The sequence below is a fragment of the Sus scrofa genome, chromosome 16 (genome assembly GCF_000003025.6).
Source record: "Sus scrofa isolate TJ Tabasco breed Duroc chromosome 16, Sscrofa11.1, whole genome shotgun sequence".
Classification (NCBI taxonomy): Eukaryota; Metazoa; Chordata; class Mammalia; order Artiodactyla; family Suidae; genus Sus; species Sus scrofa.
The window spans coordinates 38,316,804-38,342,561 of record NC_010458.4 but is presented as its reverse complement, the minus strand read 5'-3'; the positions used below and the strand labels follow the sequence as shown (position 1 = coordinate 38,342,561).

Sequence of the window (25,758 nt, the reverse complement as noted above, 5' to 3'; positions counted from 1 at the left end):
ATGAGATAGATAAGTGCTATTGAAACTATCAAGACAGGGAAAAAACAAATCTAGGCACTCACTTCTATTTTGTCTCTGTAAGAGTATTTTTACCGACCAGAATGAAAATTCACCCCCACTAAGTGAATACTTTTAAAAATTAACCTTGTCTTTTGAAACACCATCGTTTAAACTTTAACACAATATTCTCCTCAAATTACTTAGATATGAAGTAAGAGATCTTTCTGCTTTGATAACAGTGAAACTAAAATAAGAATCCAGTTTAGAGAGTCATTGGAGAACAGTTTTCATTCTCAAAGAGCAAATTAGGCATTGACTTAATTCATGATATTCATTACAAATTCAGTCCTGAAGGAAAATATGCATTACTTACTTATATTAAGATAAAATAAACTATTATTAGCAAACAACTTTATAGCTAATTTCTCTAGTTTACCATGTTCTGAATCCCATTCAAATTATGCCTTTTCACATTGCTAGTAAAATAGAAGATTGGTGAAGAAAACTGCCATCTTGATGAGAAGTTTTACATAACTGAAAGAGATCAGGTTTCATTGCAAATCTGGAGTATTAAAACAGGCAGAAATATGCCAGCTAAACTTTATTCATTCTTATGTATGCCATTATATTTTGGCAGGGGAGACATTGAGGACTTATTATGCCCAGAAATAGTTATAGATTAACAAGGTGCCAATTTGGCTGTATTTTCTTTCTCCAATTTAATTAACTGTCCCCTATTTGACTGCTATTCCATTTTTTAAAGCTAATGCTGGAATTCTCTTGTGGTGCAGCAAGTTAAGGATCCAGCATTGTCCCTGCAGTGGCTTGGGTCACTGCTGTGGCATGGGTTCTGTTCCTGGCCTGGGAACCTTCATATGCCACAAGCACTGCCCCCCCAAAAAAAGAAAGAAAGAAAGAAAGCTAATTCCTATTCTTCAGTTCCATGGGACACTTTCAGTCTGATTTCCCCAATCAAGAAAGGATCCCTTAGGTTCAGTCACAAGGTCCTCTAGTTGATTATTATTATTTTATAAATCTGATTTTAACTTTTATAAACCTTTCAAATTAAACTGATTATTATTTAAACATATAAGACTTTATGCAATAAAAAAATAAAACCCAAAAAAGTGGAAGATGTCAACGAATTATTTTAGGAGTCCTTGGAACACCAGAAGAGTATATTATATATAAATCTGATATTTGTCTTTACCAAACCGATTTATATTTTTGTGTGTGTTTAGAGTCAGCCCACACCTGTATAATAGGTATAATGAATTATACCTATTAAATTCACTTCTTCTGAAATTTGCAGTGTTTCTCTTTTCTTAGTTGAGTACTGTTCAATAAAGTCTTGAATGATAAAGGGAGAACTTATAATGGTAGTTGTCAAAAAAGGTTTAACTAAGAAAGTAAAGTCTAGGCTGAACTCATAAACCTCAATTATGAGTAGAAACCAGTCAATGGAGAAGGAGCAAAAAATATTCTAGATCATGTAGCAAGGAGAGAGGAAAAGTGACACATGTGGATGACGGGAGTGCGAAGTATAAGAGGGAGGAAGGGAAAGAATATAAAAGGGCTTTCAAGCTTTAAGGATTTTGAATGCAAGCCAATTAGAAGACCTTGCAGTGGAATGATATGGCATTTGTGTTTTCTAAAGTCAGTGACTACAGTGTATAGAATTGTTTGGAGAAGAGGCAAAGGATCATTTAGAAGACTGGTGCGGACAGTGGAGTTTTGGTAGAATAGAATAATGGCATGGCAACAGAGAAACATGAACAAGTTTGAAAAAAATCATGAAAAGTGTAGTCTGAGTGTCTTGGTAACTCATAATCTCTGGAGACAAGGTTGAAGAAAGAGTTAGTATATGTTATCCCCATGCTACCAATTCTTCCTCCCCTCAGTGGTTTTACCTATGGTAATGGTTAAGATTGATTTTGAAATTGGTGAGTTTGTTTCTGTTCTATAATTAAGTTCTTTTGTGTCATTTTTTTGGATTCTGCATATAAGTGATAGCATATGATAATTATATTTCTCCATCTCACTTACTTCATTCATTGTGATGATCTCTAGGTCCATCTGTGTTGACGCAGACGGCATTATCTTATTCTTTTTTATGGTTGAGTAATATTCCAGTATATATATATGTCCTACATCTTCTTTATCCATTCCTCGGTCAGTGGACATTTAGGTTCTTCCATATCTTGGCTATTGTAAGTAGTGCTGCAATGAACATTGGGGTGCATGTATCTTTTCAACTTATGGTTTTCTCTGGATAGATGCCCAGGAGTAGGATTGCCGGAGTATATAAAATAGATGATTCATGAGAACCTATTGTATTGTATAGCACAGAAAAATCTACTCTATAATTTGTAATAACCTCTATGAGAACAAAGAGTGGATGTATTTTTATGGATGACTGACTCACTGTGCTGTACACCTGAAACTAACACAACATTGTAAGTCACCTATACTCCAACAAAATTAAATTTTGAAAAAGAAGTTAGTATTGTTCCCAGTACTTAAAATAGGGCATCTGGGTGAATAAATGTGGTGTTACCCACTGCAAGAGGGAGTACCTAAGGAGGCATTTTGAAGGTGGTTGAGCTTGAAGTGTATGTGGGGCAACCCCAGATGGAGCTCCCAAGGAGTCAGATATGATGTATGTGTCTAAAGCTCAGGAGACAGATCAGAGAAATGCTTAGGAGCTGAGCATCCATAGATAACCGTGGAAGGTATTGGAGTCAATGAGATCATCCAGAGGGTATGGAAGATTAGGAGAATAAGAGAGCCCCCCCCCCAAAAAAAAAAGTGTTTCAGAAAGGAGGGAATGGCCAAAGTTTGGGAAATGTTTATTGAATGTAGTTAAAGATAGGCCAGATAGTGACCTGGTGAGATAAATTTCCATAGCAGTGGGAGCAGAAACCAGATGGAGGTGGGTTGAGGTGAAAGTGTGAAAGGAGAATCAAAATATTCTAAGGAAAATTATTGCAAGAAATTTGGTTCAGAGAGAGGAGGTATGGAGGAAGGTAGATGAAGTAGGAATTGAGCAGGGTTTTATTTAAGATGAGAAGTATTGATTTCATTTGAATTCTTACGGAACAGATTTGGCAGACAGGAAGGAAATTGGAAATGATGGATGGAGCTGGGTGTCTGAAGATGTCAGAGGGATTGGAATTTGAAACACGGGTGGCAGGGTTGGCCTGAGGTGATAACAGGAGGAAAAATAGAAATTGTCAATGTGGGTGTGGATGAGTTTGTCAGCCGGGTATCTGGACATGGAAAACGTTCTTTTTTGATGGTTACTATTTTTTCTTTGAGGAGGAAAATCATCTGCTGTGTGTAGGAAGTGGGGAGTCAAGTGTTTGAGAAGAAAGAATAAAGGACATTTGCTCCAGTCCTCAGGGGAAATGGGAGAGAGAGCCGATTAATAGTTGTTAGAATTTAAAAATGCATGTATGGTGCTTGGATTATAGTGGTTTAAGAAATATTAGCAGCCTTGCTTCTTTGCATTTTATTGTTTATGCTGCTAAACTGAAGTCCACAGTCGCTCTTTTGACCACTAGATGGTGCTGAAATGCTGACCTGCCATGTTCCTTTTGTTACTAGCCAATACTGACAGATTGGTATACTGAGTTGCCAACTTCTTGATATGAATTAAGAGTTTTTCTTTGAAAAGTATTTTATTAATAAAATCTTAAGTAACATGTTCCTCAATTTTCCATGCAATTTATGGGGCAGTGAATGACCGTGGCGCCAGAAAATTCTTAGGAAATTTGCTTTCACACCATATGTAACATGTGTAAGATACCTTCTCTTCCAAATTCTTTGCCTTAAACTTGTGAGTCAGTTGGCACGAGGCGATCATTTGCACAGTCAAGACAGAGCTTTTGGCTTAGCGTTTTGTCTTAAAATAAACCAGAAATTGCATTGCTCTGGATGGCAGTATGCTACCTATAGGCAGAATGCAGAACTAATCCTGCCAAATGGCAAACACCACATAGAAACTGAATTCCATCAGTCAGCTACCATTTGGCAAGCATATGTGTGCTCTTGGGTAACTGAAATGTCAGATCTTAATTCAGATCTTTGTTTTTAAAAAGGTCCTGCCAACAGTGTCACGTGAGTTTCATGATACACGGAAATCAGTTCATTCTATGGAGTTCCCTCATTGCTTCAATATCTTCATTAGATTGGGAATGGGGTGACTGTGAAGCAGGTGGCCTTTTCCTGCCAGTGTCATTTTTTAGGCATAACACAATCCCCCAACGTGAGATGTTAGACTGAAAAATCCAGCATGAGATGTTAAACCAAAAAAATCCTACACAATTTAACCAACCTAAGAATATATAGGCATTTCTAAAATACTGAAAACAAAGTTGTTCTTTTGAATTCCAAACCCCACTCATTCTTCCTGCACGGAATTTGTGACAGATAAGAAATGAGGGGTAAGAGAAGGCAGTTCAATACAGATAATTAATATATTCTCCAAAGTTAATAAGGGATACTTCTGTATAGCCAGTTCAACATATTGTTAGCAAGGGTATTTTTAAAGTTTTTTTTTTTTTTTTTTAAATATAGCATATTTGGAGGGAAGAAAACTGCATTAGCCTAGTATGAGCCGTGTGGAATATTCCAGGCTCAAACTTTCCTGTGCTTCTTGATAATGAGCCTAGATTTGGCATGACCAAATAATATGCTGTCTAGGAGTAAAAGGGGACTATTACTAATTTTACGGGAAAAGAGGAGCAAACCCGGGAACAGGGGCAAAGCGGGACTGCCCCAGGCAGACGAGGGAGGCTCTGTGCAAAATGGAACACTCTGGGGTAAAGGGTGTTAAAAGCCCCTTGAGCCCATGACTGCAAATAGAAGTAGTATTTGTAGGCCTTTGTTCATCAAAAGCATAATTATGTGATCAGTAATCTTTTACTTCTGTCAAGCAGGGCCTCTCAACCTCTTAATCTGGAATTAGGGACTAGAGACAACATAAGGGTGGGAGGTAGAGGTTTGTAACAGATTCCCCTGGGGAAAGGCTTTTTAATTTTTCATCCTCATTATTGTTGTTCCCAAACTCCAACAACTCTCCCTTTGCTCTCTGTGTTGGCCCAAGGGGGATAAAACCCCATACAAACACGTTTGAGAATCCCCACCGTAAAGACTGTTCTTTGAATTGTGGCTGCAATTACTTTAGTTGTAAATTTCTGTGGATTATTGTTATAATGATACTGGGAATGATACCCTGGTGTGTTGAAAATTCAGGGAACTTCATTCCCTATTCAACCAGCACTCCCCAAGCACTACTTACTAGTGAAGTGCCTGAGGCACTTGGGAGAATGGAGCCCAGAGAACAGAGAGGAACCAGGAAAAACCTTTCCTCAGTGTGGCTGAGGAAATGCCAAAACCAAAACAGGAGATCTTAGAGCTCATTGTCAAATATATGACAGACCAGAGAAAGTACCATTTTCTTTTACAAAATGCCTTTACTGTTACAAACTCAAACTCCTTTTTGTCAGCCTGTTTTGTATAAAGAAAGAAAAAAATACCTGCCCACATTTTATCCCTGAGAACTGTGAGCTTATATTTATTTTGTTTCAGTCAGTTTAGACTAGTTACTCTAGGGTAACAAACCACTCTGATGTTTTAGTGGCTACCACCCTAGTTTGTTGTTGTTGTTTGCTTTTGTTGTTGTTTTGTTTTGTTTTTCATTTTTAGGGCCACACCTTTGGCCAAGTTCCCAGGCTAGGGTTCGAATCAGAGCTGCAGCTGCCAGCCTATACCACAGCCACAGCAGCATCAGATTTGAGCCTCATCTTCAGCCTACACCACAGCTCATGGCTACACTGGATCCTTAACCCACTGAGCAAGGCCAGGAATCAAACTCAGCCTCATGGATACTAGTTGGGTTTGTAACCCACTGAGCCACAGCAGGAACTCCCAACCCCGTTTTTATTTCATACTCTTGTTACATGTTCTTAGCTGGTTGGTGTTGCTCTGTTCCTTACCATTTTCATTAAGGGACATCCCATCCTGAAAAGGGAGAAGAGATGGAGAGATGGTAGGGCCACATAGTGGCTTTTTTTGGCCACCCCTGAGCATATGAAGTTCCTGCATGAGGGGTTGAATCTGACCTGCAGCCACAGCCTATGCCACAGCTGCAGCAATGCTAGATCCTTAACCCACTGTGCCGAGCTGGGATTGAACCTGTGTCCCAGGGATGCAGAGACACAACCAATCTGTTGCACCACAGTGGGAATGCCCCATAGTGGCTTTTAAATCTCAGAAATGCCCCAGATCTCTTTCACTCACGAGCCATTTACCAAAGTAAGTCACATGATCAAGCTTGGCATTGAGGAGCAGGAAGTATAACTCTTGCGTAGGAATGGGTTTAGAAAGGCATTTAAATATTTTGACAATACTGTAATATATCACATCCTTGCAAGTAAATTATAAAAACTACTTAGTTTTAACATATATCCTTTTTACTACCCTTTGGCTATCTCCAGTGTTACTTTCTCATTCTGACAAATTACTATTCTGTTTCTTCTTACAAGTGCTTAGAAACTCAAACAATCCAGTAGCACTTAACACACTTGTGCTTGGTTTCTTTGTGCATCTCCTTTACTGTAATATGTGCCTTTGGAAACAGGAGAAATCTGTGTGTTCCTAATGTGGGGCTGGCACATAACAGAAACCCTAATAAGCACTTAGTGACTGCTAAGGAATTAGTTGATAGATGAAGGAGTAGAAATCACAGTGGAGTCTTGAAAAATGGCTAAGTATTGGCTAGATGAAAAAGTATGGGGAAGCAAACCAAGGGAGAGAGGAGCTGATGGATTCATTGGTAGTCTTATTGAGGGAGGGTAAAATTTTTCTTGGATTTTGCATCCTAAATGCAAGAATCCGTATAACATCAAGCTTGGTCCATGCTTCCAAGGCTGACTCATCCCACAGCAGTGGTGTAATGAACTGCTGATGTAAGGCCCAGGCTGACAAGTCTGACCCTTATTAGAGTCCCTCAAAAACAAATCTTTAATCCAGTGGCAAAGATGATACAAAGTCACCAAAAGAATATGTAACTCAATAATTATTTTTCAGCATTTCTGATGTGACATTTTATTAATTGCTTACTCCTTAATTAAAATCTTCCCTACCCTAAAGTCTAAATATAGCACTGACATCTGACATTGACTCTGGAAATAACCTAGAATTTTTTTAAACACATATGAATAGAAAAGCAGGAGGCAGATTAACAGAACATACCAGAATGTATACATTGACCAGATAGAGATTGAGCCTTCGTAAATGATTCCTGTAGGAAGCTATCCACTTCCTCTGCAAATGTTGCCATTATTCAAATGTTTTGGGGATTCCCTTTTTGAACCTTCCTTCGGAGTCTGTGATGCACTTTTTTTTAAAAATTCATTGATGACGAATCTCCATCTGCTGAAGGTGGATCTATGAAGCTGCCAAAAGTCCTTTGGCATTAAGTCTGCTGATTAAAGTGGATGATCCAGCTAGCTGATGCTATTTGGGTCAAATGGGAAGTGACTATAAAATCAAGGAGCTGTTTTCTTATACACACTGGAAGTGGTTTTTGACGACAATTCCCAAAGGCTTATGCCAACAACGACCTTGGCCCTGGTAAGGTTCATGCATTTATTCATTGAGCAAGCAAGCTCTATTCATTCATTAAGTCATTTAGGAAACACTAATTTGAATTTACATATGGTGTTTGAAAAAATACTCTCATTACTTTATATGCAGTTTATTTAATAATTACTTAAAATGAATATAAATAGAATGATTATAAATCTATATGATATTTGAATGTGTAAAGGATTATAGGTAACATGTTTATATAATATGTATATATAGCACAATGACCAAATTATTCTTTTTTTTTAACTGAGTATATTTGGCTTAAAATGTTACATTAGTTTCAAGTCTACAACATAGTGATTCAATGTTGTTATACAGTGTACAGTTATCACTATCACTGACTATATTCCCTGTGACGTACGTTACATCCCTATGACTTACTTATTTTATGTTATCTTTTTACAGTTCTTTTCAGTTTTTAAAAAATATGTATTATACTTTTAAGCAAATGCTCCTCTTATGTCAGAAATATTAAACTGATGATTACTACTGGGTTAATTATTTAGTTATTGGGAATTGTTTCTTTAAATTAATAGACCTCCTTTATACGTAGTCAACACCCAGCTGTATATTACCATGTCGGATAGTCAGTGACAAAAAACTTCTTTAAAATATACACTCTACAGCAGAAATTGACAGAACATTGTAAATCACGTATAATAAAAATTTTTTAAAAAATATATACATAGTGTACTATGTATCATACTTTCTATTATTTAGCATTTCTAGCAATTGAAAATACATTTTATTTTGAGGCAGATTTATGGTGATGTATGTCTTTTTTCCAAAAATATTAAATAAATAAGTATACGCATACTTTATAAGCAAGATAATGAACATAATTCCCAAACTATGAAATTTTCTGCTAATGAATTTGAAGCATTTGAGTAAGACCGGATTTAAACTATGCCTATGTGTTGTTTGAAAGTATTTGAAAAGTTACAGTTTGGTCACTGTATTATTTTGTCTACATGATCTCACGTAATTTCGAGTAAATCAATTGATATCATTAAGGTCATGTACACAGTCTTCTAAAATTCTCATTAAATAATTGACTGTCTTCACAATTTCACAAAGTTGCAACAGAGATCTATATATTCTGGCAGTTCAGCCTGAAACTTAATGGCATATAAATGTTAAGAACAAAATTACTAGAAACTTCAGACGTCATCATAAACTAGAACAATACATGTCAGTTCCATTGAGAAAGATTTCCTAGTATAAATTCAGTATGTTTTCTTGAGTCCATGAAAAATGTGTTATTGAGTGATTCTTCCTTCACAAAAATTGCCTCTATTTATGTTGATATTGGTTTAAAGACAGACCCATATTGGTAAAGGAAAGCATTTTTTCTTAAGAGCTGTAGGTTGCTGATTCATACTAATCAGGCAATTCCAGAGCTACTGTAAAGCTTTGAAAAGAGTGCTTTGTAAAGAGTTGAAATAGTTCCTAGAAATTGTAGTTTGTGGTAGGAAGGCCATTACTTTCTCTAGCTGAGTGCTAATGTTTTGATTAGAATTTGACCAGGTGATGGCAAATTTACTTCTTTCCCAGCTCAAAGTTTTGCTTGAAATGTCTTCAGGTCTAATACTTACAGAAGCCACAAGGAAATGGATCTGAGTTAGGTCACTTGGGTGGGGATTGTGTCAAGAGAAGAATGGCTGCCCCATTTAAGGGAGATGGCTGATCCTCTGCTTTTGTGTGTGTGTGTGTGTGTGTGTGTGTGTGTGTGTGTGTTTCTTTTTATGGCTGCTCTAGCGGCACATGGAAGTTCCTGGGCCAGGGGTCTAATGGAAGCTGCAGCTGCCAGCCGCAGCCACAGCAATACCAGATCTGAGTCTCATCTGTAACCTATGCTGCAGCTTGCAGCAGCACTGGATCCTTAACCCACTGTGTGAGGCCAGGGATCAAACCTGCATCCATAGAGAGACAGTATTAGGTTCTTAACCTGCTGAGCCAGGACAGGAACTTGGGATTTTTTTTTTTTAAGTAGTTTTTTTTTTTTTTTTTTTTTTTTTTTTTTTTTTTAATATAGGACATTTGTGAGGAATACAAGCAGGCAGGCAAGAGGGCTCTGCCCCTGCTTTAGCTGTAGTTCACTGTGTAGGAAGAGGGGGCTCCGTGTTCTACCATTATACATTTTCAAAAGAAGTTCAGATCCCAGCTTTAATGTGATCTTTCCTGTGTGCTTTAAGTATTGGATCAAAAGGACAAAAAAATTAACAGTATATTGGTTAAACTCAGGTCTTCTAATAGTGTGTAGTCCAAAGACGACCAGTTCCCCTACTCCATCCTGCATCTCTTTCCTGCCGTGGTCTTTCCCTTTGCGTCCCTTCTGTAGAATCGTGAATATTATATTCCAGCTTGTCAACAGCTATGAGCTAGGTTAAAGGTCTCGATTTGTTTCTGTTATCTTTAGAAAACTCCCTGATTCTCCTGCTTTTCTCACCATGTTCTAGGGATAAATAGCAGCCACCCCCCCCCACACACACACACACACAAAGACAAAGTACACTGGGTATTGTAAGCCTTTAAGCATTCAGGTCACTTGCCAAAATTGAAACATGTTCTATATGAAAAGAATGTCATGAAAGAAAGTTACTAGGGTTTGGCATTAAGTACTTTCTTACTTGATCTTAACTAATATGTTCTTAGTGACTTGCTAAGAAAAATTGCTTCTTTGGTGTTACCCTGCTGTATCATCCAAGAAACCATGTTTATTTTCTCATTTCTCTCTTGCTTTTCCTTTTTCTTCATTTTTTTTTCTTCTTACATCCCCAGGGTTTACAGGGACTCCCCCCGCCCCCATTATCTGTTTTTTTTGTCACTTTGTAAGCAAAAGTTCAGATGAAAGAAAGGGGTGCTTTTCAATTGACTAGAGTTATCTCTTACAACATATGAGACCAAAAACAAAAGCAAGGGTTAAATGCCAAGTGTATCTGTTCTGCTAGTACACGTTTGTGGTTTAAAAAGCACACTTCATTGAATAAGTTAAAATATGCTTGTACCATCTGTTCTCTTGGGGATTAACATTGTTCATGATAGCAAAATAATCACATGTTAAATAACTTCTAGATACTGCCTTCTGTCATTTATAATAGCAATGACATTGGTAATTCAGATGACCTAGCCTCTTCTTTCTCCACGTAATTAAGTTGACGTAGCTTTTTCTTTTTCCACATAATTACACTATTAATTTTCCCCTATTGGGAAGAAGAACAACTGAGAACATGCTTTTTCCTAAATGGAACGTGCAGTTCAGGAATTTTATCATTTCTTTTATGGAAATAAAAAATAAAGTGCAAAACATATGCCATCTTTGAAGATAACATTGTGTGAGTGTTTGGGAGTAATATTTGCTGTCTTTATCTACTTTTTTTGTGTAAATTCATAAGAGAAATGATAAGATTGTCTTATGCATATTTTAGAAACTATGCAATCAGTTTTATCCAGGGATTCTGCTGTCTGTCTGGAATGATATAGGGCAAGTCTCTAGTGTAAACCGAATGAGTTTACCTCAGGGTGCAAATTGATTTTTTTTTTTCCACCAAACTCCTACAACACTTTGTGTTTGAGCCTCAGCATGGACTGTCTTATACTGACTACGGATGTGTGTATCTATGTGCTTAAGTCTTTTTTCCTCAAAAATATTGTAAGCTTTGTGAGGGTAGGGAGGCCCTTTGATTTTCCTCTTGTATCTCTCAAAGTTTCCCACTCTGCTGGGCTTTTCTGAGGCTAAAATAAATAATGAGTAAATGATTTTTAATGCTATAAAATAGGGGGAAAGGTTTTTTTTTTTTTTAAGTTTGTTGCTTCTGGCAGCACATTTTCCAGATAGTTTGGGTCAATGATTTTTCTTACCACCCCTAATCCAGGTGTAAAAACTGCCTATTCTTAGTTTGGGCTCTTCCTATGTGACCCTTTATGACAGCAGAATATGGTTGGAAGGGCCCTTGAGAACATTTCTACAGTCTTCCGAACAAACACCCAGTGTTTAATTGCCAGTTACTGTCAAGTATTCTATTCCCCCTGCTTCTCTTTAAAAACCACACCTTGTCTCCTAAGAGAAGATGGAATGCAGTAGGCATCATTATTCTTTGCAGAAGGTCTCTGAGTCATGTCATTAAATGACCCTTGTCTTCTCAAAATGGTACCAATTTATTTAAAATTCTTTCTCAGTCCCAGTATATTCTCCTATGAAAGTTCAGGTGTCACTCTTCAGACTGAGCGAGGTCTCTCATTTGATGGAGGCGTCTATAAAAGGCAGATTGAATTCAAAGACCCTCATGTTGGAATCATTTTTGTCATCCCGATGGACCTTCTTGTTTTTGTCCTGAGCCACGAACTTGGTGATTTGTCATTCAATTGTCTGTTATGCTTACTTGGTATTGGCAAACTGTATTTTCATTCCACATTTGTGTTCAGTATTTGGTGTTCCCCACAAGTTATGCTGCTTTAGTCTCAATTAAATTACTTTTTCATATTACTCAGTTAATTTAATACCTGAGTGATCCTCCAAGATACTGCCTATTATTTCTTTTACTGCTCTCTCACACAGATTTTGCTGATAAAAATATCTAGTCCCGAAACCCATTGTTATCATTTACATTTGCCAGTTCACACAGAATTTGTCACGATCTCACTATCACTTGCCTGGTAAACTAGGGAAATGCTGTAAAAATAGTCTATTTTTGTTTTGTAAGGCATATTAAAAGGTCCTTTGTGGTATACTTGTAGATATAATGCATATATGGTCTGGATTAAAATGCAGTTAAATACATTTATTACTAGTTGAACAACATAGATGAATAATACTGAATAAAGAATAGAAGATTATTCATCTAATCAAATATACAGAAAAATGGGCTTGAAAGTGACAGAGAACACACTGAATCAGGATCAGCAGTTACTTATGTTTGCCAGTAAAAATGAGTGCAGTTGCAAGTTCACAGTTAATCTGAATTGGATTTTGGAATCCTAAGGAAGGTAGTAAATGGCTTAAGCATTGTCTTAAGCATATGAGGAGAATTCTTTCTTAAGCTCATGCATGAATTTTATTATTATTATTATTATTATTATTATTGTTTTGCTTTTTAGGGTTGTACCCACAGCATATGGAGGTTCCCAGGCTAGGGGTCCAATCGGAGCTATAGCTGCTGGTCTACACCACAGCAACGTGTGAAATCCGAGCCGTTTGACCTACACCACAGTTCACGGCAACACTGGATCCTTACCCACTGAGTGAGGCCAGAGATGGAACCCGCAACCTCATGGTTCTTAGTTGGATTTGTTTCTGCTGCACCATGATGGGAACTCCACTCATTCATAAATTTATTTTTTCATTTAATTTTTATTGAAATATAGTTGATTTGCAGTGTTTCAGGTGTATAGCAAAGTGATTCAGTGATATATATGTATATATATGTATATATTTGTGTATATATATTTTTCATATTATTTTCCATTATAGATTATTATAGGATATCAAATATAGTCCCTGTGCTATACAGTAGGTCCTTGTAGGTTATCTATTTTATATATAGTAGTGTGTCTATGTTAATCTCAAACTCCTAATTTATACCTCCCCCCACTTCCTCTTTTATAACCATAAATTTGTTTTCTATGTCTCTGAGTCTGTTTCTGTTTTGTGAATAAGTTCATTTGTATCATTTTTTTTTTAGATTTCATATATAAGTGATATCATATACTATTTGCCTTTCTCTGGCTTACTTTATGTAGTATGATAATCTCTAAGTCCATCCATGTTGCTGCAAATGACATTATTTCATTCTTTTTTATTATTTAATTTTTATTTTTATTCAAGTATGTTTGATTTACAATTTTGTGTTAATTTCTGCTGTAAAGAAAATGATTCAGTTATACATATGTATATATTTTTTTCAATATTCTTTTCCATTATGGTTTGCCTCAGGATACTGAATATAATTCCCTGTGCTATACAGTAGGACTTTTTTTTTTTTTTTTTTGCTTTTTATGGCCATGCCCACGGCATATGGAAATTTCCAGGCTAGGGGTCTAATCAGAACTCCAGTTGCCAGCCTATACCACAGCCACAGCAACGTGGGATCCAAGCCATGTTTGCGACCTACACCACAGCTCGGGACAACGTCGGATCTTTAACCCACTGAGCCAGGCCAGGGATCAAACCTGCACTCTCATGGTTCCTAGTCGGATTCGTTTCTGTTAAGCCACGATGGGAACTCCAAGCCTTGTTGTTTTTCATTCTTTTTTCAGCTGAGTAATATTCTATTGTGTATTTATACAACATCTTCTTTATCTGTTCCTCTGTCAAAGAACATTTGGGTTGCTTCCACGTCTTGGCTATTGTACATAGTGCTGCAGTGCACATTGGGGTACGTGTACCTTTTCAAATTAGAGTTTTTATAATGAACAGGTAAATACAGATAATTGTCTTTCTCTGCCGCACAACAGTTATATTATACTTGGAATGTTGGTTTAATTTCAGATACAGCATTTTAAGAGGAATCAGCAAGCAGAAGTGAGTCCAGAAGTATGTTTTCAGGATGGTGAAGCATCTGGAAATGATTACATATTGGGAACAATCAAAAGAACTGAGATTGTGTAGCCTAGAAAAAGGAGAGTGTGAAAGCTCTCTTTGGACCACCACAGGGCTGTAATAATAAAAAAAGAATTCAGATTATAAATGACTCCAGATCTAGAATCAAGAGGATCAAGATAAATCTCCAATTATGAGAACTTATTACATAAAAGTTCTTAGCTAGTGCCTTTTATAGATTCCTTGAGCAATACTCAGGAGATGTTAGCTGTAATTGTTATTTGTGGTGACTTATCCATGACTTTGTAACTGATTATTTGTTATAGGGGAATAAGTAAAGGGAAGGTGACTATTTAAAATTTTAGCACCAGCTTCTGTTGCTAAATAATTAAGGTAGTTAACAAGGGCCTAGGCTACTTGTAGCTGATTTACTCTTTATTTATTATCATTTTATGTTTTCTGTAATTGCCTTTACATCTTATGTTACCTGGATTTGGGATTAATTCATCACATTTAACAGGAAATTTTAAGCAGTTGCTAAAGCACAGTTGCTCATATTAAACTGTTTAGTGACTAACAAGAGCAATAGCCCATCCACAAAGGAGTAAGTAATGACAGAAAAACATGGATCTCTTCCATTAATTAAAAGGATGTTTCAGACTAGGGACTTATAGAATCTTAATACCAGTAATATTCTATGTCATGTTAGCTTCACTGGATTTTTTTTTCTCAGGTGATGTATTCATCTCTCGGGATTGCAGCTAATCTTTATTGAAAGCATTTATTCATTCACTTACTTATTCATTCAGCAAATATTGTCCGAGACACTTCCCGGGTCTGCTCCAGACTTCTCACCTCGGTATAGTTTCCTTTTCCCTTTATCTCCACAGGAATTGGTCACTTCAGGAAGACTAGCCCCTCCACTTATCGTATCCCCCAGATTCTACCACCAAGTCCTCCATGGCATTGAGGCAGTCCCACTTCCCATCCCATCCCTGAACTTCTGCTATCTCTTCTTTGATGCATTTTTCTATCACCTATCACCTCTCTTATATGTTTTGCTTATGTATATGTCCTTCTGCCTATCCCTACTGGAATGTCATTCCATGAAAGCAGACACATATGTCTGTTCTGTTTGCTCCTGGATTCCCAACACTTAGAATAGTAACTTGACAAATATTGGTTGAATGAATGATTAAAGCTTAAGTGTCATGGAAACTGATACTAGAAAGGTGTCATTAATCCTCCAGGGTTACCTAACCCATTTTTGGCAGCACAGGGTCATGAACCAAAGTCATTTGCTCCGAAACCAGCATCCTCATTCTTGATCTCTTCTTCATTTACAAATAACTCCTGAATTTTGTTGAATGAACCCAGGGATCTAGAGGTATTTGACAGTAACAAAGATATTTCACTGCTATATGGATTTGAATACAGGGGGATAACTTCTGCATCATCTAAATTTAGGAGAACATTCTGATCAATACTTAACCTGCCTAATCCCTTGCTATGCAGATCGCTTCTTTACATTTTGTTTCCTCTCTGGAGTTATTCAATTTCATTAAATCTATCATGAGTTTTGCTATTACTTGTTACTGTTTCTTGAGTCATCCATGCAGACCCTAGAAGAACTGGGCTATAGTGATAGATTTGGAGAAGTAAATAAGAGTAAGAGTAAGATTCAATCTTTGCTTTAAGCTGTTTTCAGTCTAGTGGTGGAGCCAGCCTTGTAAATTTGCATTTCCAGAGTCAGATTTTAGCCAGATAATTTATAATTCAAATAATGATACTTTTGAGAATAAAAAGAGGCACCATTTAATAATCATACTGGGACAATACATAGTTTAAAAGTTAATCATTATGAAATATGAGTTCAAGTCCTTTTTTAAACAAGTATTTACTGAGTACCTACAACACATAGACCAATGTGCTAGGCATTGTGGATACATCAAAGATGACCATGCATGTGTATCTGGTGGCTACATGCATCTGCTCATCTGGTGGTTTGTAATCCACTTGAGTGAAAATATTAACAACTCAATATAGGAAAGTCAGTGATAGCATAGGCTGAATATAAACTTGATGTGTTGGCCAACCACGAGGTTTCAAATCAGATCACTGATGTTGTGCCAGTTTTTTATTTCTATAGTCATTTGAAGTGATTCCGGCCATGGTTCATCAATTGGGCATCAGATGGATTTATGACTTCTTTTCCTAGATAAGCGTTATACCATTCACTTCTTTTGTGTATGTGTAGTAGATGTTCAGCTCATGCTGGCTAGGTGACTTACTAGCTGAGGTAGAAATAAGTGGATATATTTTTTTTTTTTGGTCATCTGGCAACTAAATATAAAGTAGTCTTTGCCAAAGACACCTCCTCTTTGCTTGACCAGCCAGTTGACAGTGTAAGAACTTGTAGCAAGATTCTTTTTCATTTTCAAATTTTGTGATATGATACGTTTGGCTATTTGGAAATAAGCTTTAAACTGTTTTAATTATTTCTACTGCTTCCTCCTGTTGGAAATTCTTTTGAAGCTGAATGCTGGCAACAGTTTATATCTTGGCAAGTAAACAGTGCTGTTTAAGGACGAAAGTGTGGGAAGTAGTCTAGGACATCTGTTGAAGAAGTCGTGTTGTCAAAGCCCATTATGTATATTAAACTCATTTGTTTCCATTTTCATACATTCTAAAGCAAAATGTCACTCCATTTAACATTCGAACAGTTTATAAAGGCTTGGAGATAGAAATTGTGTGGGCCTACCTGGAACTTCAATGAATGAGCATCATTTTATTTAGTTGATTTTATTGCTACTTTCATGCAGCCTAAACATTAGCTATTATATATAATAGGTTCGTTGAGATAAGATTACCTGCTTTCACATGCCTTTGTTGGGCTTGAAAACTAAAGCTAATAGAATTTTCCTGCCCCGGTTCTGGAATCAGGCTACTTTCCTATCCCAGTGTTAAAGAAAAACTTGTTAAAGAACAAGCAAAAATAATGTGCTGCTTGTTTCCCTGACTTCTTACAAGGTACTCTTAGGACTGTCCAAATGGTCTTCTCCCTTAATGAAGTAGGTTTAATTTACTTTATGTGATTGGCATGTTTCTGCTGAGCTTTTGAGGAATTGACAATTAACAAATAAAATAAAATTTTAAGAGAAATTGGTCCTGATGGGATGCCATTAGATGACCAAGACTTTTCTAAAAAGATGAGCAGCTCTGGTTCATTTATTCCAAACTTGCCTTCTTGTAAAATGAAGCCATAGATTAATTTAAAGAAAAGTTATCCTTGCTATAAAGTTGAGTTAGGCCTGATAACTTAGCTGACTGATTTATGGAACTTTTTTTTAAGTTCTGAAAATCACAGTATTGGGTCTCATCAGTTTTCATAATCGGCAGAATTGAGTAATACTAATAATATTCCTAAGAGACTAATAGCTATCAGGATGTTAACACTATTGTTTTTAACTGAAGATATGACTGATTCAAGAACACCCATTCCACGACACCCATTTTCTAGGGGACTCTTATCAAGAAGTCAGATTCTAGATCAAAAAGTTAGGAATATCAATCAGATAAGGAGAATTATAGCTTCTTAAGGAGATTGCTGACTCTTTCACTTTCCACTGTATTTTACCTTATAAATTATTCTTTAAGGATTTTTCATGTGGGTAACTGAAACAAGTTATCTAGACTTAGAATTCTCAATGCTTTTATTATAAATGAATGCATGTCTTCCAACCTCAGCACAACCACTGCCCCCCTCTATTTCCATTTATAATAATCCTACCATTCCCCCTTCATTTTTGCATATTTTCAAAGAACTAGCGTTGCCAAAGTTTACAGATTCATTTTTAGTGAAGTACATTCACTAATAAGAAACACCTTGATTGCATAAGTATTTGAAAACAGTTCTGCAGTCTACGAATGTCATCTTATTAGCTTTAGTCCCAACGGTCAGCCAGATTTTAAGGCCTCCCTTATCTATAGGAACTGTCTCTTTTATTTCACTATTCAAGTCAGAGAAAGTCTTTACTAATGGGTATAGAGATAAGTCAAAGATGCCACAGACACCAAGTGCAAAAAAGAATTATCAATATTTCTATTATCTTATGCTATATAATTTGCTAGTTGATCACAATCAATAATTTCTCTTTTTAGTTGATGGAATCTAGATTTTGAAATTTTAATAAAATTTTACTTTTCTTATGAAGTTAGTAATAGAAGAGACAATCTAGAATATTTAGGTACTATAGATAGAAGAAAATTAAAATCATCTGTTTCTTCCCATCTGTGTATTTTTTAGATTATGATGTGCATCATTTTTATTCTCATATTTTCAATATATGACTTTTTCCTTTGTTAAAAACAATATCAGACTGTTAGTTTTATAACCTAATTTTTTGCTAAGTCAGAGTTTTATGAATTCTTCTCCATGTCATTCTTATTATAAAAACATAACTCCCTCAGTGTTTCATAGGTTCCCATGGAAGATGACACATAATTCTATCCATTTTTTATTCACAATTCAGAGCAAACATTAGCATAATAAAAACTCTGAGAATTCCTTCTCCTCTGAAAAAGCCTATCCAACTTTAACAGAGAGTTTCCCAAATGCACATGGCTATGGGATTCGTGTGTTTGTCTGCATTTATGTATTTTAAGATACCTATTAGCAATTCTCAGTGTAGATGGAGAGAAAGTATTTCAACAAAATCATTTTAATGAGTTCATGATACTCATATTGATTGGATATTCCAACTTTTATCCAAGCACTTGGATATTATGGATATTGACATCTTCTTACTAATTTGGAAAACACTGTGATGACCTTCATGGTAGTTAAATCTTCACATGGACTCGTGTGTTTCCTTCTGACTGAAACCATTTTCTACAAGACTATGTGCTCTGTGGAGTGTTTCAGAAGTAGATGATCAGAAAAGCTAATGCTTAATAGAAGATCGATCAATTGATTGCTTTGAAATTTGCCAGTTGTGTTCTCAAAACATAGAGCAAGATTAAATAAGGGAGTGGTCCCATGATTTAGGTAGCTGAACAACTGCTTTGATCATTTTTATTTATTGAATTGATATGATCAGCCCAGGCAAACACACCTCCATTGCTCCCCAGCTAAAACCCACATACATTCCTTACTCCCTGAGAAAAGATTTTGTCATATTACAGTCAGTTCTCTTTGTAAAATATTTCCATTCAATAGAATATAGTGAATAGCTCTACTACTTCCAATGTATTTCAGTAGTTAATAACTTTATTATTATTATGGAAGAATAGCTGTAGCTGAGAATGAGGGAGTTCAAGAGAGATTTAACCAAGTTTTTGGAACATCCTGCCCATTACAGTTGCAGCCACCTTACTTAACAAGCAAGTGTAGTTCTAGGGGCTGGAGTTGCAAGTCAAATAGGCAGAAGAGTTATAAATGCATGAACAGCTATGAAACAATGTGCTAGAGTCATATGTGTGTGGGAAAAATAGATGAGATGCATCTAAATAAAACTGAGGGATGGAGAATGTGTTTTGGAAGCGATGACACTTGAAAGGAATCAGCCAGCCAGAGAAGGGAAAGAAATGTGTTCTGGTCCGAGGGCTTCTCATCTTTGAAGGCCCAGTGTTTAAAGAGTCGGCTCTTCACAGGACATACCAGGATTACTTGTGGCAGATACGGGAGAGGAAGTCAGAACCAGATCATGGGGGATCTCTGTGCTAAGCTTGGGTCTTAGGTTTTGAACTTTATCAGTGAAGAAAGGGGAAGTGATTGAATGACTTAACCTGCAGGAGGATCATAGGACCGGATTTCCATTTTAAAATGATCCAGATGGCATTCAAATTAAGGGTGGAATTAAGGAGAAAAAAGACCGGAGATATTAACCCTAGAGGAAAAATGAAATAAATAGATAAATAGATAGATAGTAGATAGATGGATAGATAGTAGATAAAGGAAAATACAATCTGTAGAGAGGAATAACATTAATCTTTGGAGTCAGGTTAATTTGTTCCTTACTCTGACTCCATCACTTAACACTGTTTGGCCTGAGCCCTATATCTTAATTCCTCTAGGCCTTGTTTTTCTCATCTGCAAAATGAGCGTAATGACAGTACCCAACTCATTTAATTTTATGAAGATTAAAATAGCTAATTCCGGAGTTCCCCTTGTGGCGCAGTGGTTAACGAATCCGACTAGGAACCATGAGGTTGCGGGTTCAGTCCCTGCCCTTGCTAAGTGGGTGAACGATCCGGCGTTGCCGTGAGCTGTGGTGTAGGTTGCAGACGCGGCTCTGATCCCGCGTTGCTGTGGCTCTGGCGTAGGCCGGTGGCTACAGCTCCGATTCGACCCCTAGCCTGGGAACCTCCATATGCCGCCAGTGCGGCCCAAGAAATAGCAACAACAACAACAACAAAAAGACAAAAAAAAAAAAAAATAGCTAATTCCTCTCAGTAACAGTGTCAGCACCGAGAAATCATCTGACCAAGGTTAGCTATCATTCACTGTTACTATTAATATTATTGTTAATGTAATATTGTTTAAATACAATAATATTGTTACCATAATATATTACTTAGTGTAGTATATCATTTAACATCATTTATGTCTTTATGAATCATGGCCTGATTAGAAGTGTTTGTCAGATGGCTGACTAAATGGTGAGGGAACATAGGAAGAAATGTATTTGGGGGGGTAGGGAGAGAGAATTGATGTGAATTATATTATAAAGGCTGGGATCAGGTAGCAGTGGGACTTCCTAATGGAATTTTCTTGTGAGCACTTGATCCTAACAGCAGAGAGGTATGGATTCTGGATGAAGGTAGGGATTCTCACGTCTTTTAGCACATCAAAGGTTTTGGAGGCCTCTGGATTGGATGCATTCACCCATCTGGAGATGTGTAGGTCAGAAAGTGAAAAGAGCCTGGAGAGCTGAAGGCAGATTGGGACCCCAGCAGCATTGCTCACCAGTCTGGGTATGACAGAGAACACAGGGTCTGGGAGGGAGAGAGTCCTTCTAAGCCACGAGGAAGGGAAATGATTCAGCTGATTCTTGTGCTGTGCTCTGATAGGGTCATGAACAGATGATCTCCTGGTGTCCTGAAAGAATTCCTTCAGTTTTGCAAATTGCCAAAGCCAAACCAGGGTAGAGCTAACAGCTGAAAGAATCTTCGTTAATCAATATTGGAATCATTAGAGAAAAGTCTTGTAGCCTCAAAGTTTTACTTGTGGCCTCAAAGTGTTACTTGCTAGGAATTGCTTTTAAGGACATTATCAGCATTGAACCTCTAATATACAGAAAAAATGAACAAACAGGTGTTCTAGATACCCTAAAGTGATTTCTGCCCTTAATCTTCTTTTATTTTTTTAGACTTAAAAAATATATTTTCCATTCTGATTAATTTAGGAAAAAAAAACCACTGGTTTCTGTTGAATTTCTTTCTCTAATAGATTATTTGTGTGCAAAATTCAGAAGTACATAGTAATTGTTCAGCATGATGAGTGTTTGGGAGGGGAATGGTCAGTGTGTCTTCTATTTTGCTATGTTGTTTAGTTGTTCTTTTAAATAAAAAACTTTTATTAAAGTATCGTTGATTTGCCATGTTGTGTCAGTTTCAGCTGTACAGCATAGTAACCCAGTCGTGTGTGTGTGTGTGTGTGTGTGTGTGTGTGTGTGTGTGTGTGCACATACATACACATTCTTTCTCGCATACTACCTTCCATCATGTTCTATCCCGAGCGATTGGATATAGTTCTCTACGTTGTACAGTAAGACCTCATTGATTATCCATTCTAAATGTAATAATTTGCATCTACCAATGCAAAACTCCTCGTCCATCCCACTCCCTCCCTCCTCCCCATTGGCAATTGCAAATCTGTTCTCTAAGTCCGTGAGTCTGTTTCTCTTTTGCAGGTAGTTTCATTTGTGCTGTATTTTAGGTTCCACATATAAGTGATGTCACATGGTGTTTGTCCTCTTTCTGACTTGCTTCACTTAGTATGAGACTAGTTGCATCCATGTTGCTGCAAATGCCATTATTTCCTTCCATTATTTTTATGGCTGAGTAGTATTTCATTGTATATATGTACCACATCTTCTTAATTCATTCATCTGTTGATGGACATGTAGGTTGTTTCCATATCTTGACTATTGTGAATAGTGCTGCAATGAGCATAGGGGTGCATGTATCTTTTTGAATTATAGTTTTGTCTGGATATATGTCCAGGAGTGGGATTGCTAGATTGTATTGTAGTTCTATGTTTAGTTTTCTGAGGAACCTTCACATTGTTTTGCATAGTGATTTTACCAATTTACATTCCCAACAACAGTGTAGGAGGGTTCCCTTTTCTCCACACCCTCTCCAGCATTTGTTATTTGTAGACATGTTAATGATAACCATTCTGACTGGTGTGAGGTGGCACCTTATTGTAGTTCTTATTTGAATGTCTCTAATAATTAGTGATGGTGAGTATCTTTTCATGTGCCTATTGGTTATCCATATGTCTTCTTTGTAGGAATGTCTATTTAGGTCTTCTGCCCATTTTTCGATTGGTTTGTTTAGTTTTTTGTTGTTGAGTTGTATGAGTTATTTGTTTATTTTGAAGACTAAACTCTTCACTTCAGACTAAACTACAAAACTACAGTCATAAAAATGGTATGGTACTGGCACAAAACAGAAATATAGATCAGCAGAACAGGATAGAAAACCCAGAAATAAATCCAAGCACCTATGGTCAACTAAGCATCTGTGACAAGGAGGCAAGAACATACAGTGGAGGAAAGATAGTCTCTTCAATAAGACTGGGAAAACTGGATAGTTACATGTAAAAGAATGAAATTCTTTTTTTTTTTTTGGTCTTTTCGCCTTTTCTAGGGCCGCTCCTGTGGCATATGGAGGTTCCCAGGCTAGGAGTCGAATCGGAGCTGTGGCCACCAGCCTAGGCCAGAGCCACAGAAATGCGGGATCCGAACTTTGCTGCCTACACCACAGCTCACAGCTATGGTGAATCCTTAACCCACTGAGCAAGGCCAGGGATCGGACCTGCAACCTCATGGTTCCTAGTCAGATTCGTTAACCACTGCGCCATGACGGGAACTCCCAAGAATGAAATTCTTTAACATTCTCTAATGCTATACACAAAAATAAACTCGAAATTGGTTAAAGACCTAAATTCAAGGTCAGATAGTATAAAACTCCTAGAGGAAAACAGGAAGAATGCGCTTTCACATTAACTGAAGCAAATATCACGTTTGATGCATTTGCTAAAATAATGGCAATAAAAACAAAAATAAGCCAATGGGACCTAATTAAACCCAAAGCAAAGGCTTTTGCACAGTAAAGGTAACCATAAGAAAAAAAAGAAAAGACAACTCACAGAATGGGAGAAAATCTTCGCAAACAATGCAGTGTGCCCTTATTTTAATGTTCTCAAGAGCTTAGAATCATGGGGTCGATGAGTTAAATTTGTGCTAGATTCCATGCCTGTCTGCCCCAGAAATCCCTATATGCAAAACCAAACAAAACATAAATGGGTAAACCTGGTCATTCCTTAGTGAGATTTGAACCCTATTTTGCTGTAAAGCTTTTAATCTGGAGATAAAATTAAGTACCCCAATGAGTTGGTATTTTCCCTAATGTAGAGTCCCCAACCATCTCTGCCCAGCCGCAGAGAAAGGGATTTTGAGAAAGATAGAAAGGTTTGATTTTGCTTCTGAGGGCCACCCTTGCTAATTGACCATCTTTCTCACAGATTCTAAATTCTTGGCAGGTTGGATTTTAGAAGTAAGCCTTTCTTATCCCAATTTAAGTACAAATAATCTCAGGAAACCCTGCCAAGCTCATTTTAAATCATTGCCCAAGTAAAATCAAAAATGCCCCTGCTAGGAAAATCAAGGAATTTTACATATCGGTGGAAATATTTCCCTCCTATAGAGTTTTATGTCTTACCCTTCAGTTTTCTATTTCTACTCCTTTTGGGAAATTTTTAATGTGAAGCAGATCTTATTCTCTAGCATTGGACAAAGATCCCTAAATCAGCTTACAGATAAAAATATTGTGTGTTTGTTCTTAAAACTCTAAGATGGGGCAGTAAGTCCAAAAGGCCTCTTAAATGTGAAAACTAAAAATTATTTACAGTTGTACATCACAATTAGTTGGTAGTCATAAGGCATTACCTCCATATTGTAAACTTATGTGATTTTCCCCAAATATTAAATATTATTCCAGTTAAGGAAAATATAGTGAAGAGTAGATACATAGCAGGAACTCCATCCATATTTTATCTTCCCTTAATTATGCAAGTTAAGCAGAATATTATTTGCTAATTCTCCTTTGCTTGCATGTGTTGTCTCATTATGATGAAATTCTAGACTTTTGCCTGGTACACCTCAATTTAAGTAGGCTGCCCTTTCCTTTGTAGGCACCTTAATAGCAGTTTCATTTTCGCAAGCAGCCATATACAATCACAGTGCATTTTGGAGAGCTGGCTATCTTATTTTTCTGCTGTAAAGATACAGACCTGAATGTCAGTAGAGAGTGTTGTCAAGAGAGTGGGGAAACAGACCTCTTCCCATATGACTTTTAGGAGGGTGGATTGTCACAGGCTATTAAAGGCAAAACTACATAGGATTTGGGATCTATCACCCACTTACAGAAATAAAAGCTCTAACCTGTAAGAATATATTAACAATTGTGTTCATTGTTTATAGCAGCCCCAAATTATATGTCCATCAAAGGAGAATTTATTGAATAAACAATAGTACATTCATTCTATGGAAGCTTACGTAACTATTAAAAAGAATACTGTAGATTTCTGTGCATTGCCTGAAACATTATCCATGATTTCTTTTAATTACAAAAATATTTATAGAAGATATGTACAATGTAATCCCATTTTATAAAAAATGGATTATAATATAATCCCATTGTATAAAGAAAGGCTTCTCTTCTTACATAGAGAAGCCCTGTATACAGTGTGTATATATGTTATGTGTGTGCATGTACGTATAGTCTGTATATATATTGATAGATTGGTAGAATTAGCATAAAGAAAACTGAATGGGATTAATGGGTAGGAAAAGATAATAACGGTTTTATTATTTATATTCCTCTATGTCATTTTGTGATAAAAAAAAAGTAGAAAAAGGAGAATCATTAGATAGGAAATGCTTATTGTCAAATGGAAAATTATCCTCCCTTTTTAGCATAAACAAATTCTGAATTTAAATGATGTTTGTTATTTAAAGGCAAACAGTATCTGAATTTAGCCACAACAGAATAAAATATAGATTTCTCTCAGCACACTTTGTGTTTGCCCAGGTCCCAGGACTCTTAAATAAATAGGTTGTGTTTATTCAAATCCTGGATAAGAATCATTTGTCAAATATAAAAATTACCCCGCATGGTACTCTGAACTCCTATCTTGAGACTACACACAAGGGCCTCAGTGGTTTTGCTGCTGTAACACTAGGAAAAGAGGTGAAGACTGGTTAAAAAAAAAAAAAAAAAGTGTGAACTAGTGCAAGCCGTAACTTTTCTCTGAGACATTGCAGCCGTAGGTAGAA

General features: G+C 36.7%; 1 protein-coding gene across 17 annotated transcripts in view; it reads left to right on the top strand.

Moving 5' to 3' along the window:
• Positions 1–25,758, top strand: part of PDE4D (phosphodiesterase 4D) — a 1,509,235-nt gene that overhangs the window by 1,063,973 nt on the left and 419,504 nt on the right. The window lies entirely within an intron of this gene.